Source organism: Dermacentor variabilis, chromosome 3, assembly GCF_050947875.1.
Source record: "Dermacentor variabilis isolate Ectoservices chromosome 3, ASM5094787v1, whole genome shotgun sequence".
In the NCBI taxonomy this organism is placed as follows: Eukaryota; Metazoa; Arthropoda; class Arachnida; order Ixodida; family Ixodidae; genus Dermacentor; species Dermacentor variabilis.
The window spans coordinates 202,292,396-202,305,287 of NC_134570.1; the positions used below are offsets into that span (position 1 = coordinate 202,292,396).

At 49.9% G+C, this 12,892-nt stretch overlaps 1 pseudogene; it reads left to right on the forward strand.

Moving 5' to 3' along the window:
• The first annotated feature begins 2,339 nt into the window (after positions 1-2,339).
• LOC142573849 (uncharacterized) lies at positions 2,340-4,943 on the forward strand (annotated as a pseudogene).
• The last annotated feature ends 7,949 nt before the right edge of the window (positions 4,944-12,892 follow it).

The following is a 12,892-nucleotide window of genomic DNA, read 5'->3' on the forward strand; positions in this document are numbered from 1 at the left end:
ACGCGGGCAACAGTGATTACTCTGGAACCTTCCACGACTGATCTATAAAGGTCGATGCGCTTGACCTGCTGATCAGATTTTCGACTATCGCCGACTGTGTTTGTCGCAGTTGTTTTTTAATATAGCCTGTTTTTGAGGGCACAGGTTGGCCCAATAAAAGGCTAGTTTCGGCACTCACACATTTGCCACTGTATTCTTCACCATCACTAATACGTGACATTTAGTGGAGGTGCTAGTGCCTTCTTGTACCGAACGCCCCCGCAAAGCCGTGATCCAAGCCCGAACCACGAAGATAACAACAACGTCTTCAAGGACCAGCGAGCTAGCCGCAGGCCGCATGGACTGCCCCCGGAGTACGGACGTTTGCCTGAGGCGTCCAGGAAGAACGTTACCAAGTCAACGATCACAAAACAGCACTAGCTGAGAGAGCCACCTACCTTCCATTGAGCTTCGTCCGAGGATGAGGAAACCAGGCTCGAGACTTTCGAAAGCTTCTCGGCTTTCCACAACTCGACCTTTCAGGATAAGCTGATTAGCTGTGATTCTCCTTGGAAGGTGCCGCGAGGACATAGTTCGAGAACCCGGAATCCACCCTTACAACGTGGGGCCTGTTCCCCAGTAACTTCCTGATGACCTTCACGGAACAACGTGCACCACCGCAGCCGCCAGCACACCAACTGATCGCCACGCGCAGCATTGTGGAGAACACTGACGTTCGGCGCACCCCTAAGCACCGTCCGCATTGCTATCACTGCGGAGAAGCCGGCCACATTTACAGCCCATGTCCTTGCCACGAGATGAGACTGCGAGGATTCGCCGACAACGCACCGCGCCCGCAGCAAGGTGAGCGCCCACGTGACATCGCCGACTACCTCATTGCCACCGAGTGGAGCCCTCGACGACCATCCCGCTCTCCGTCACAAGGCCGCTACCTTTCCCCGCAATGCCGACCGTAAACTGGCCCAGCCTGGGGCGGTTCTGCTAGCCTGCAACGGCCAACCAAGATAGCAACACTGTGCAAAAGAAGAGAGCAGCTTAGCTATAAATACGTTCCCTTCTTATCAATAAAGCATTCTTCTTGTAGCCACGACCGTGTGCATTACGCTCGATACATGGTGTCAGAAGTGGAATCGCTCACAGGACCATGACCGACCTGCGCCCGCCTAAGCCACTGCGAGTGGGGGACAACGCAGCAGCGTCCTGGCAGACATTCAAGCAACGCCTCGAGCTGTACCTGATAGCAACTGAGCCCACGAAGCCACGCAGTAAGGAGCAGAAAGCTGCAATTTTTTGCATGTTGCGAGTCAAGAAGCAATTGACGTGTTTAATACTCTGAACCTATCACCAGAGGAAGCTAAAGACTACGACGTTTTGGTTAAAGCATTTGAAAACTACTGCTTGCCTAAGTGTAATGAAACTTATGAGCGATATGTGTTTCGCTCGCGTCGTCAGGCACACGGGGACCCATTCGAACAGTTCTTTCGGGATCTGCAAATAAAAGCAAGAACGTGCAACTTCGGGGATTTAGGAAATTCCATGCTGCGGGATGAAATTGTTGTCTATGGCATTTGCAGCTCTTCATTGCGAAACTTCTTCGAAAGAAAGACCTGACCCTAGCCACAGCGGTGGAGTGCTGCAAATCTGAGGAACTTGTCGAATCGCAAAATAGGGCATGGACGGAGGAAAACAAGATTGAACCTGTATTACGAACGCAAGCTGAACACGGACGCCAAAAATGCGGGTATTGCAACTTCTCGCATGCGCCAAGGAAGTGTCCGGCGTACGGTAAAACACGCAACAAGTGCACGAATCCTAATCACTTTGCCGCCTGCTGTACGAGCAAGCGAGCAGCCGTTGATGACGTGGTCGAAGGAGCGGAGAGTGACAATGACTTTGACGTTCTGGAGATCAGGACGACGGAAAGTAAGCGTGGTCCCAAAAGTCGCGACTGGATTCTAACAACGAGCATTGAATGAACTGATCTGCAGCTGAAGGTCGACACGGGAGCACAGGCTAACTTGTTGCCGCGTTCGCTGTTCAAAAGGCTCGGAACTAGACAGCAGCTGTACCACACGAGGAGCATCCTGCGCCATTACGGGGGCGGCGAAATGCCACACAGTGGAAAACTTCGCCTTGCCGTGCAGTTAGACTAACGGCACGTACTGCTTGAGTTCTTCGTAGTAAAGAAGAAGAAAGCCATTCTTGGCCTCGGGGCAAGTGAGCAACTTGGTCTGGTCAAGAGAGTGAACTCGGTGGACAGCAGCGAGACATACGGAAGCTTAAAGCAGGCGTTCCCAAGTCTATTCACGGGCATTGGCAGGACGCGGCGCGAGTACAAAATGGTGCTCCGGAAGGACGCTGTCCCTGTGGTTCAGCCAACCCGGCGTGTGCCCTCAAGAAGCCGCTTAAGAAGGAATTTGACCGAATGGGTACTACGAACATCATCGAGAAGGTGGAAGAACCGTCAGACTGGGTAAGTCCCTTGGTTATCGTGAGGAAGAAAAATGGAGACAAGAGTATGCATGGAACCGCGTGCAATTAATAGGGCGGTGAAGAGAGGGCACTTTCAGTTGTTATGCCGGGAAGAAATCGAAGGTGTTCTAGCGCATGCAAAGTATTTCAGCAGACTCGATGCAGACAGAGCGTTCCATCAAATTCCCCTCGACAAAAAAACATCAGAAATCTGCACATTCAGTTCGCCGTTTGGTCGGTATCGGTATCTCAGACTGCCATTCGGTATTGCATCTGCACCCGAAGTTTTCCAGCGTACAATGAGCCAGATATTCGACGACCTCCCGGGAGCAAGTGTGTACATTGACGATGTGCTAGTGTGGGGTTCTACGCGAAAAGAGCACGATGAACGGCTGTACAAAGCGCTGGAAAGGGCACAAGCAGAGGGCCTAGCTTTGAATGCAGAAAAGTGAATTTTTGGACGTACTGAAATCAGCTTCTTGGGTGATAAAATTAGTTCCAAAGGTATTGAGCCAAATCCCGACCTGATAAAGTGCCTTTGAAACCACCCTCCGCCAACGACCAAGAAAGACGTTCAACGCTTGCTTGGCACCGTCAACTATTTCGGGAAATACTTGCAACTGTTGTCAGCCCACACTGAGGCACTGCGCAGCCTGATTAGAAACGACACACTTTTCGGGTGGACGCATGTTCACGAGCGTGAGTGGGTGCTGCTCAAAAAGATGCTGACGGAAGCACCCGTCCTGGCTCTTTAATCCCGAGCTTTCCACGAAACTGTCGACGGATGCGTCAGCATTTGCACTCGGAGCAGCGCTTTTCCAACAACATGGAAACGACTGGCGCCCGGTAGGCTACGCATCGAGAGCACTGACAGAAACTGAGCGAAGGTACGCCCAAATAGAAAAAGAGGTCCTGGGCATAACAGTCGGCTGTGAAAAGTTTAATGATTACGTTATTGGAAGACATGTCATTATCGAAACCGACCACAACCCATTATTGGCTATTTCAAAGAAAGAAATAGGCGACATGCCACCCCGCCTTCAACGACTATTTCTTCGACTGCTGAAGTACGAGTTTTAGTTACAGTATGTTCCAGGCAGCAAATTGGTTGTTGCCGACACCCTGTCACGAATCCCAACGCAGAAACAACCAGAAAAAGGCTCAACGGACGTTGAAGTTCATGCCGTGGGCGTCCTGACTGCCGTTGTTGGACCAGCCACCCTATCTCGTCTGCAGGCAGGAACGGCCAGTGATGCAATGGCGCAAGACGTCATTTCCAGCCTGCAGTCGTCAATACCTGTAGAAGGTGAGCTAAAGTCCTTCGCACAAGAACTTTCTGTAGTCAACGGAGTACTCCTCAAGGGAACTAAAGTAGTCGTACCTGCAAGCATGCGAACAGAGATGCTGCGATGAGTGCACCAAGGGCATCTCGGCTTAGGAAAATGCAAATCGAGGGCTCGCAAGTTGATGTATTGGCCAGGAATGTCAACAGATATTGCCCATTTCATTGACAGGTGTGACGTTCGCAAGAAGTTTGCTTATCGACAGCCTGACTAGCCCCTGTGCCAACGCACCGTTACAGACATGCCATTGGTGAGGATTGGCACAGATCTTTTTCAACACGCCGGAAAGCATTTTAGTTGTCTATGACGCCTACTCTATTTTTCCAGAAGTCGAGCATCTCAAGGGTACCTCTGCAACGACTGTCGTCCATAAACTACGTCAGATCTTTGCAAGGCAGGGATTACCACTAGAAGTTTGCAGTGATGGCGGCCCGCAGTTCACGTCAAAGGAGTTTAAAGATTTTGCGGCTCGTTATGACTTTGTGCATACGATTTCTAGTCCCCATTTTCCCAGGTCCAATGGAATCGCCGAGAAGGGCGTACAAGTGGTCAAGCGGCTTCTCGGCAAGACTGAGAGCAAGAAAGAGGACTTCTCTCTCGAGGATGGCCGATCAACATCGGAATTGCTAATGGGACGAAGCCTCAGAACGCTACTTCCAGATTTTTCAGCGTCATCATCAGGTCCCGTACAAAAACATGTCCAAGCAAGGACCACAGGAAGAACACTAACTCCAACTACAGAAGGGAGACGTCGTCCGCATCTTCGGAAAGCGTTGATGCGAAATCAAGGCGCAAGTCCGAGATCTCGTGGCCCCAAGGTCGTACACCGTTCTGACAGAGGATGGCCGGGTTTGCCGTTGAAATAGACAGCACCTTCGCAAAACACCAGAAGCGTTCCATCGAGCCATCCATTACCAGGCGAACGACTGCGACGACACCCCTGATTCATCTTCGAGCGCAGCCTTGCAGCAGCCGCCTGAACCTCCGCAGGCCGCACCGGATCGACCACCAGCAGGCACACCCGGCCCACCTAACCTCCTGGATTCACTAAGGCGATCTACCAGACCGCGAAGACCACCAGATCACCTGGCCTACACGCACGGATTCCGGCAGACTGAAACAACCTAGGAGTGTTGACTGCTACTCTTAAATGTTGAGTACTTTCCGTGTTTTCAGTGTTTCCATTCTTCAAAGAAAGGAGGATGCAACGGCCAACCAAGATAGCAACACTGCAAACGAAGAGAGCAGCGCAGCTATAAATGCGTTCCCTTCTTATCAATAAAGCATTCTTCTTGTAGCACACGACCGTGTGCATTACGCTCGATACATAGCCCACATCCGGAATACTAAACGCAGAAACCTATGGAGGTGCGGTTGCTGTTTGTCAAACTGACGAAGATCCTGCGCCGCAAACGCAGACGCCGAAAAGACTATTTGGACGGCATATCGATGAGACGACGCCATGCCTACGAAGGCTGAAAGTAAAGGATGCGCCAACGAAAGAGGACCTGAGGACGCGACGTTCCAGCTTCAGATCAACACACTTCTGTTAAATATATAGCGCGAGTGCCACAAGCAACGAATGGGGAAAGAGCATGGATGCTGCTGTCAAAAATAAAGCGCTGAGAGAGAGAGACACACCAAGGCCATTGCTGTTAAATATCTAGGGTAAGCGCCACGAGCGGCGGCAGCGAGACCGAGCATGGGCTCTGCTGTTAAACATATAGCGCGACTGCTTTGAGCAACGAAAGAGAGAGTGAGACAGTGCACGGGTGCTGTTCTTAAAGGTGTAGCGCGAGCACCACGGGTAACGAAAGATAGAGAGAGAGCAGGGGGCGCTGTTCCTAAACACATAGTGCGAGTGTCACGAACACAGGAAGAGAGCAGGGGCCATGCTCTTATATAGAGTGAGCGCCACGACCAACTAAAGACAGTGCACGGGTGCTGTTCTTAAGCAAAAACACGTGCGCCAAGACCAATGAAAGAGAGATCGAGATAGCATCGGTGCTCCCCTTATATAGTGGGAGCGCCGCGAGCAACGAAAAACAAACAGTGCACAGGCGCTGTTCTTAAACATATGGCATTACCCGCCGTGGTTGCTCAGTGGCTATGGTGTTGGGCTGCTGAGCACGAGGTCGCGGCGTCGAATCCCGGCCACGGCGGCCGCATTTCGATGGGGGCGAAATGCGGAAACACACGTGTGCTTAGATTTAGGTGCACGGTAAAGAACCCCAGGTGGTAGAAATTTCCGGAGTCCTCCACTACGGCGTGCCTCATAATGAGAAAGTGGTTTTGGCACGTAAAACCCCATAATTTAATTTTTAAACATATGGCGTGAGCGCCACGAACAACAAAAGGCAGAGAGACAGTACAAGGTCGTTGTTCTTAAATATTTAGCGCGAGCACCACGTGCAACGAAAGACAGAGACACGGCATGGGCGCTGTTCTTAATCATATAGCGCGAGCGCCACGGGCAACGAAAGACAGAGAGACACAGCACTGGTGCTGTTTTTAAACATATAGGGCGAGCGTTACGATCAACGAAAGAGAGCAGGGGCCCTGCTCTTATATAGGGCGGGCTCCACGAGCAACGAAAGAAACGTGACAGTGCACGGGCGCTGTTCTTAACCATATAGCACGAGCGCCAAGAGATATTAGAGAGAGATAGCATGAGCACCCCTTTTATATAGCGCGGGCGCCGCGAGCTACGAAAGACAGACAGCGAATGGGCGCTGTTCTTAAACATATAGCGCGATCACCACGAGCAACGAAAGACAGAGAGACAGTTCACGGGCAATGTTCTTAAACATAGTCACGTCGCCTTAACAATAGCCATATTTTCATGCGCATGTTCGGCAATACACTGTCATTTAACGCATCAGCACTTCCACATGTCATAACCGTATGGAACAGTCTTCCTGATAACATTGCGAGCATAACATATCGTGACGTTTTTCGCGAAGAGTTGCAAAGTTTCCTGTAGAAATATTGTATAAGGATGTTATTGACCTGCTTTCCTTCCCTTTTTCTCACACTTGTATTTTTGTATTTTTGTTTGCATGAGTATATTACTGTGTTTACGCTCTCTAAAGCTTAGCCTAGACAAACATTTATTGAACTTCGCTTTACTGATATTGTGAATGCCTGTATTGATATTTATATTGTTTACTCCTGTTGAAACACTTTGTGTCCCCCCTTACCCAATGCCCCTAAGTGGGCCTGTAAGGCATATTAAATAAATAAAAAATGAATAAATATAGCGCAAGCGCCACGGGCAACGAAAGAGAGAGAGCGAGAGCACGGGCGCTGTTCTTAAACATATAGGGCGACATTTACGAGCAACGAAAGAGACATAGAGAGCACGGGCGCTGCTCTTACATAGCACGAGCACAACGAGCAATGAAAGAGAGAGAGAAAGAGAGCACGGGCGCTGCTCTTACATAGGACGAGCACAACGAGCAATGAAAGAGAGAGAGAAAGAGAGCACGGGCGCTGCTCTTACATAGCACGAGCACAACGAGCAATGAAAGAGAGAAAGAAAGAGAGCACGGGCGCTGCTCTTGCATAGCACGAGCACAACGAGCAATGAAAGAGAGAGAGAAAGAGAGCACGGGCGCTGCTCTTACATAGCACGAGCACAACGAGCAATGAAAGAGAGAGAGAAAGAGAGCGCGGGCGCTGCTCTTACATAGCACGAGCACAACGAGCAATGACAGAGAGAGAGAAAGAGAGCACGGGCGCTGCTCTTACATAGGACGAGCACAACGAGCAATGAAAGAGAGAGAAAGAGAGCACGGGCGCTGCTCTTACATTGCACGAGCACAACGAGCAATGAAAGAGAGAGAGAAAGAGAGCGCGGGCGCTGCTCTTACATAGCACGAGCACAACGAGCAATGAAAGAGAGAGAGAAAGAGAGCACGGGCACTGCTCTTACATAGGACGAGCACAACGAGCAATGAAAGAGAGAGAAAGAGAGCACGGGCGCTGCTCTTACATAGCACGAGCACAACGAGCAATGAAAGAGAGAGAGAAAGAGAGCACGGGCACTGCTCTTACATAGGACGAGCACAACGAGCAATGAAAGAGAGAGAAAGAGAGCACGGGCGCTGCTCTTACATAGCACGAGCACAACGAGCAATGAAAGAGAGAGAGAAAGAGAGCACGGGCGCTGCTCTTACATAGGACGAGCACAACGAGCAATGAAAGAGAGAGAGAAAGAGAGCACGGGCGCTGCTCTTACATAGCACGAGCACTACGAGCAATGAAAGAGAGAGAGAAAGAGAGCACGGGCGCTGCTCTTACATAGCACGAGCACAACGAGAAATCAAAGAGAGAGAGAAAGAGAGCACGGGCGCTGCTCTTACATAGGACGAGCACAACGAGCAATGAAAGAGAGAGAGAAAGAGAGCACGGGCGCTGCTCTTACATAGCACGAGCACAACGAGCAATGAAAGAGAGAGAAAGAGAGCACGGGCGCTGCTCTTACATAGGACGAGCACAACGAGCAATGAAAGAGAGAGAGAAAGAGAGCACGGGCGCTGCTCTTACATAGCACGAGCACAACGAGCAATGAAAGAGAGAGAGAAAGAGAGCATGGGCGCTGCTCTTACATAGCACGAGCACAACGAGCAATGAAAGAGAGAGAGAAAGAGAGCGCGGGCGCTGCTCTTACATAGCACGAGCACAACGAGCAATGACAGAGAGAGAGAAAGAGAGCACGGGCGCTGCTCTTACATAGGACGAGCACAACGAGCAATGAAAGAGAGAGAAAGAGAGCACGGGCGCTGCTCTTACATTGCACGAGCACAACGAGCAATGAAAGAGAGAGAGAAAGAGAGCACGGGCGCTGCTCTTACATAGGACGAGCACAACGAGCAATGAAAGAGAGAGAAAGAGAGCACGGGCGCTGCTCTTACATTGCACGAGCACAACGAGCAATGAAAGAGAGAGAGAAAGAGAGCGCGGGCGCTGCTCTTACATAGCACGAGCACAACGAGCAATGAAAGAGAGAGAGAAAGAGAGCACGGGCACTGCTCTTACATAGGACGAGCACAACGAGCAATGAAAGAGAGAGAAAGAGAGCACGGGCGCTGCTCTTACATAGCACGAGCACAACGAGCAATGAAAGAGAGAGAGAAAGAGAGCACGGGCGCTGCTCTTACATAGGACGAGCACAACGAGCAATGAAAGAGAGAGAGAAAGAGAGCACGGGCGCTGCTCTTACATAGCACGAGCACTACGAGCAATGAAAGAGAGAGAGAAAGAGAGCACGGGCGCTGCTCTTACATAGCACGAGCACAACGAGAAATCAAAGAGAGAGAGAAAGAGAGCACGGGCGCTGCTCTTACATAGGACGAGCACAACGAGCAATGAAAGAGAGAGAGAAAGAGAGCACGGGCGCTGCTCTTACATAGCACGAGCACAACGAGCAATGAAAGAGAGAGAGAAAGAGAGCACGGGCGCTGCTCTTACATAGGACGAGCACAACGAGCAATGAAAGAGAGAGAAAGAGAGCACGGGCGCTGCTCTTACATTGCACGAGCACAACGAGCAATGAAAGAGAGAGAGAAAGAGAGCGCGGGCGCTGCTCTTACATAGCACGAGCACAACGAGCAATGAAAGAGAGAGAGAAAGAGAGCACGGGCACTGCTCTTACATAGGACGAGCACAACGAGCAATGAAAGAGAGAGAAAGAGAGCACGGGCGCTGCTCTTACATAGCACGAGCACAACGAGCAATGAAAGAGAGAGAGAAAGAGAGCACGGGCGCTGCTCTTACATAGGACGAGCACAACGAGCAATGAAAGAGAGAGAGAAAGAGAGCACGGGCGCTGCTCTTACATAGCACGAGCACTACGAGCAATGAAAGAGAGAGAGAAAGAGAGCACGGGCGCTGCTCTTACATAGCACGAGCACAACGAGAAATCAAAGAGAGAGAGAAAGAGAGCACGGGCGCTGCTCTTACATAGGACGAGCACAACGAGCAATGAAAGAGAGAGAGAAAGAGAGCACGGGCGCTGCTCTTACATAGCACGAGCACAACGAGCAATGAAAGAGAGAGAAAGAGAGCACGGGCGCTGCTCTTACATAGGACGAGCACAACGAGCAATGAAAGAGAGAGAGAAAGAGAGCACGGGCGCTGCTCTTGCATAGCACGAGCACAACGAGCAATAAAAGAGAGAGAGAAAGAGAGCACGGGCGCTGCTCTTACGTAGCACGAGCACAACGAGCAATGAAAGAGAGAGAGAAAGAGAGCACGGGCGCTGCTCTTACATAGCACGAGCACAACGAGCAATGAAAGAGAGAGAGAAAGAGAGCACGGGCGCTGCTCTTACATAGGACGAGCACAACGAGCAATGAAAGAGAGAGAGAAAGAGAGCACGGGCGCTGCTCTTGCATAGCACGAGCACAACGAGCAATAAAAGAGAGAGAGAAAGAGAGCACGGGCGCTGCTCTTACGTAGCACGAGCACAACGAGCAATGAAAGAGAGAGACAAAGAGAGCACGGGCGCTGCTCTTACATAGCACGAGCACAACGAGCAATGAAAGAGAGAGGAAAGAGAGCACGGGCGCTGCTCTTACATAGCGCGAGCACAACGAGCAATGAAAGAGAGAGAGAGAAAGAGAGCACGGGCGCTGCTCTTACATAGCACGAGCACAACGAGCAACGAAAGAGAGAGAGAGAGCACGGGCGCTGTTCTTATATAGCGCGAGCGCCATGAGTAATAAAATACAGAGACAGTGCACTGGCGCTGTTCTTAAACATATAGCGCGAGCACCACCTGCAATGAAACAGAGAGAGAGACTGCACAGGCACTGCTCTTAAACGTATTCGCCACCGCCGCAAGCAATGAAAGAAATAGTACACAGGCGCTGCTGTTAAACATGTGCTCGACCTACACGAGCAACGAAAGAAAAAGAAAGAGACAGTGCACGGGCGTTGCTCTTAAACACATAGCGCGATCTCAAAGAGCAACGAAAGAGATAGAGAGACAATGCACGGGCGCTGCTGATTAACACTTAGCGCCAGCTCTACGAACAATGAAAGAGAGAGAGAGAGAGAAATAGAGGGAGAGTACATGGCTGCACCTTTTAAACATGTAGAGCTAGCGTCACGAGCAACGAAAGAGAGAGGGAGAGGCAGATCACGGCCGCCGCTATTAAATATAAAGAGCGAGCGCTTCGAGCAACGAGAGAGAGCAACACGATGGGCGTTGATTTTAAACCTAAAGCATGAACTCTGCACAAGTGGCACTAGCAGCAACAGAAAGAGAACAGTGGCGCTGATATTAAACATATAGCGCAAGTGCCACAAGCAACGACAATACGAGCACAAACCGGGTCGTAACAGCTCGCACTGGCGTTGCGACACGACCACGAAAAGAATATTTTGACGATGGGGACGGCCTCAGCAGGTACAGTGGCGCTGACAAGTCGAGGTTCTGCGGTCATGAAGCAGGGGACGCGTGCTTACTTGCCCCCCCCCCCATCCTAGCAGGCGTTTAACCACGTGACATCGAACATTTGGCACACTGAAGGACGGCGTGCATAAAGCCACCATCCTTCTGGCCTCACCTTCGCACGCTTTTCATACCACTTTGAGCAAACCGCGCTCGTGGCGTGATGTTATCGCACTTGCAACTCATACTTCGCCTCACGGTGTAGCCGCCGACTGCAGAAATCTGCATTGAATGTCTGTATAATTGCTATTGCAAGGAGCAAACGGTTGAAGAAAAATAAACATTAGTTTTCCTTTACATACTCTATTGAAGTGCTCTGCGAGCCGTGATTTCGTGTTTGTTCTCACCTTGTTTGCGAAGTCAGGCCGACCATTTAGTTCTACAAGCTTCCGTAACTTCCTGTCCTGGCTCGTTCAGTATGAGCTACTTTATATGTGCCCTAGAAATGAGATGTATAACCACTTCTGTCTACAGTTAAGTCCCACCACCGAGGGACGTTATGTGTTTTGTAGAATACTTGTTAGAAACTCTGTCATTCTAAGTAATTATTCCAAGTTATCTATTGAAAGACAGCATCTGCAGTCATACTGCAAGTTTCAGTGACAGCCTTGGTTGAAACTTAGATGAACCGAGCATACAAAACAAAGTTGAATGTTAACGGTTTGCTACAATCAGTAATTGAATTCTTCGTAATATCACATGGCCTTAATGTTTTGAAAGCAATCTCACCTGAAAAGGTTTTGTTTGCCTGGAACGCACAACGTCCATTCCTATTGCTGTTTACAGTGCATAGTCCGTGAAGTGCGATTCCGAGTTGTATATTTCAACTGTACATTTGCGTTTAGTAGTAGTTTTCTTTTTCTGCTTTTTTTGCACATGACAGTCCTAACAGGAGAGAGCAGAGCAGGGTAGGTAGCTCTCTGGGTGGCGTGTTATTGTGAATGTCTGGTTGGTGCTATTCACTCTGCAGATCAAAGAGGACTTGGTGAGGTGCCCTCCAGCTTACACCATGTACTCTTCGTCTCTAGTGGTTGTCTGCAGTGGCGTTGTCCACCCTTTCGTAAGTAGTCGTGCATGAGTGACTTCATTACCTCATAATCGTTGCACCGTTATTCCGAACCTCTAAACTTTGTGATTGTCTAAAGTGCCGTTTGAAATATAAAACATGACATAGCTTTACCTTAGGCATAGCTCATGTGTTTATCCTGGCCCTGTCGCCAAAGCCACAAATTGGAATATTTAGATACCAGAATTGATTCTGACAACTCTCCAAACAAGTTCAGAACTGCGATTTCTATTAGCGCTAATAATAATGTGAAGTTTTAAATGGTGGTTATGACGCAGCGACTTCCTTCAACTATATTCGTACATCCCACTGACTTAGAGGTTTTCAACTACTGAAAATAAGTGGTGTGGATCACTGTATGGCCTGCTTGGATGACGATGGGAAGGGCTGTACGTACTGCACCTGCACACGATGCGGTCTTTGAAGCCAAAACTCAGGTCTCACCTAACGCTTGGCTTGCCACTTTATTAACGCTAAGAAATGCAACAAAGATTGGTTGAAATTGCACTAACGAATGAAAAAAGGGGAATCATACATAGAGCCACTGGTTTT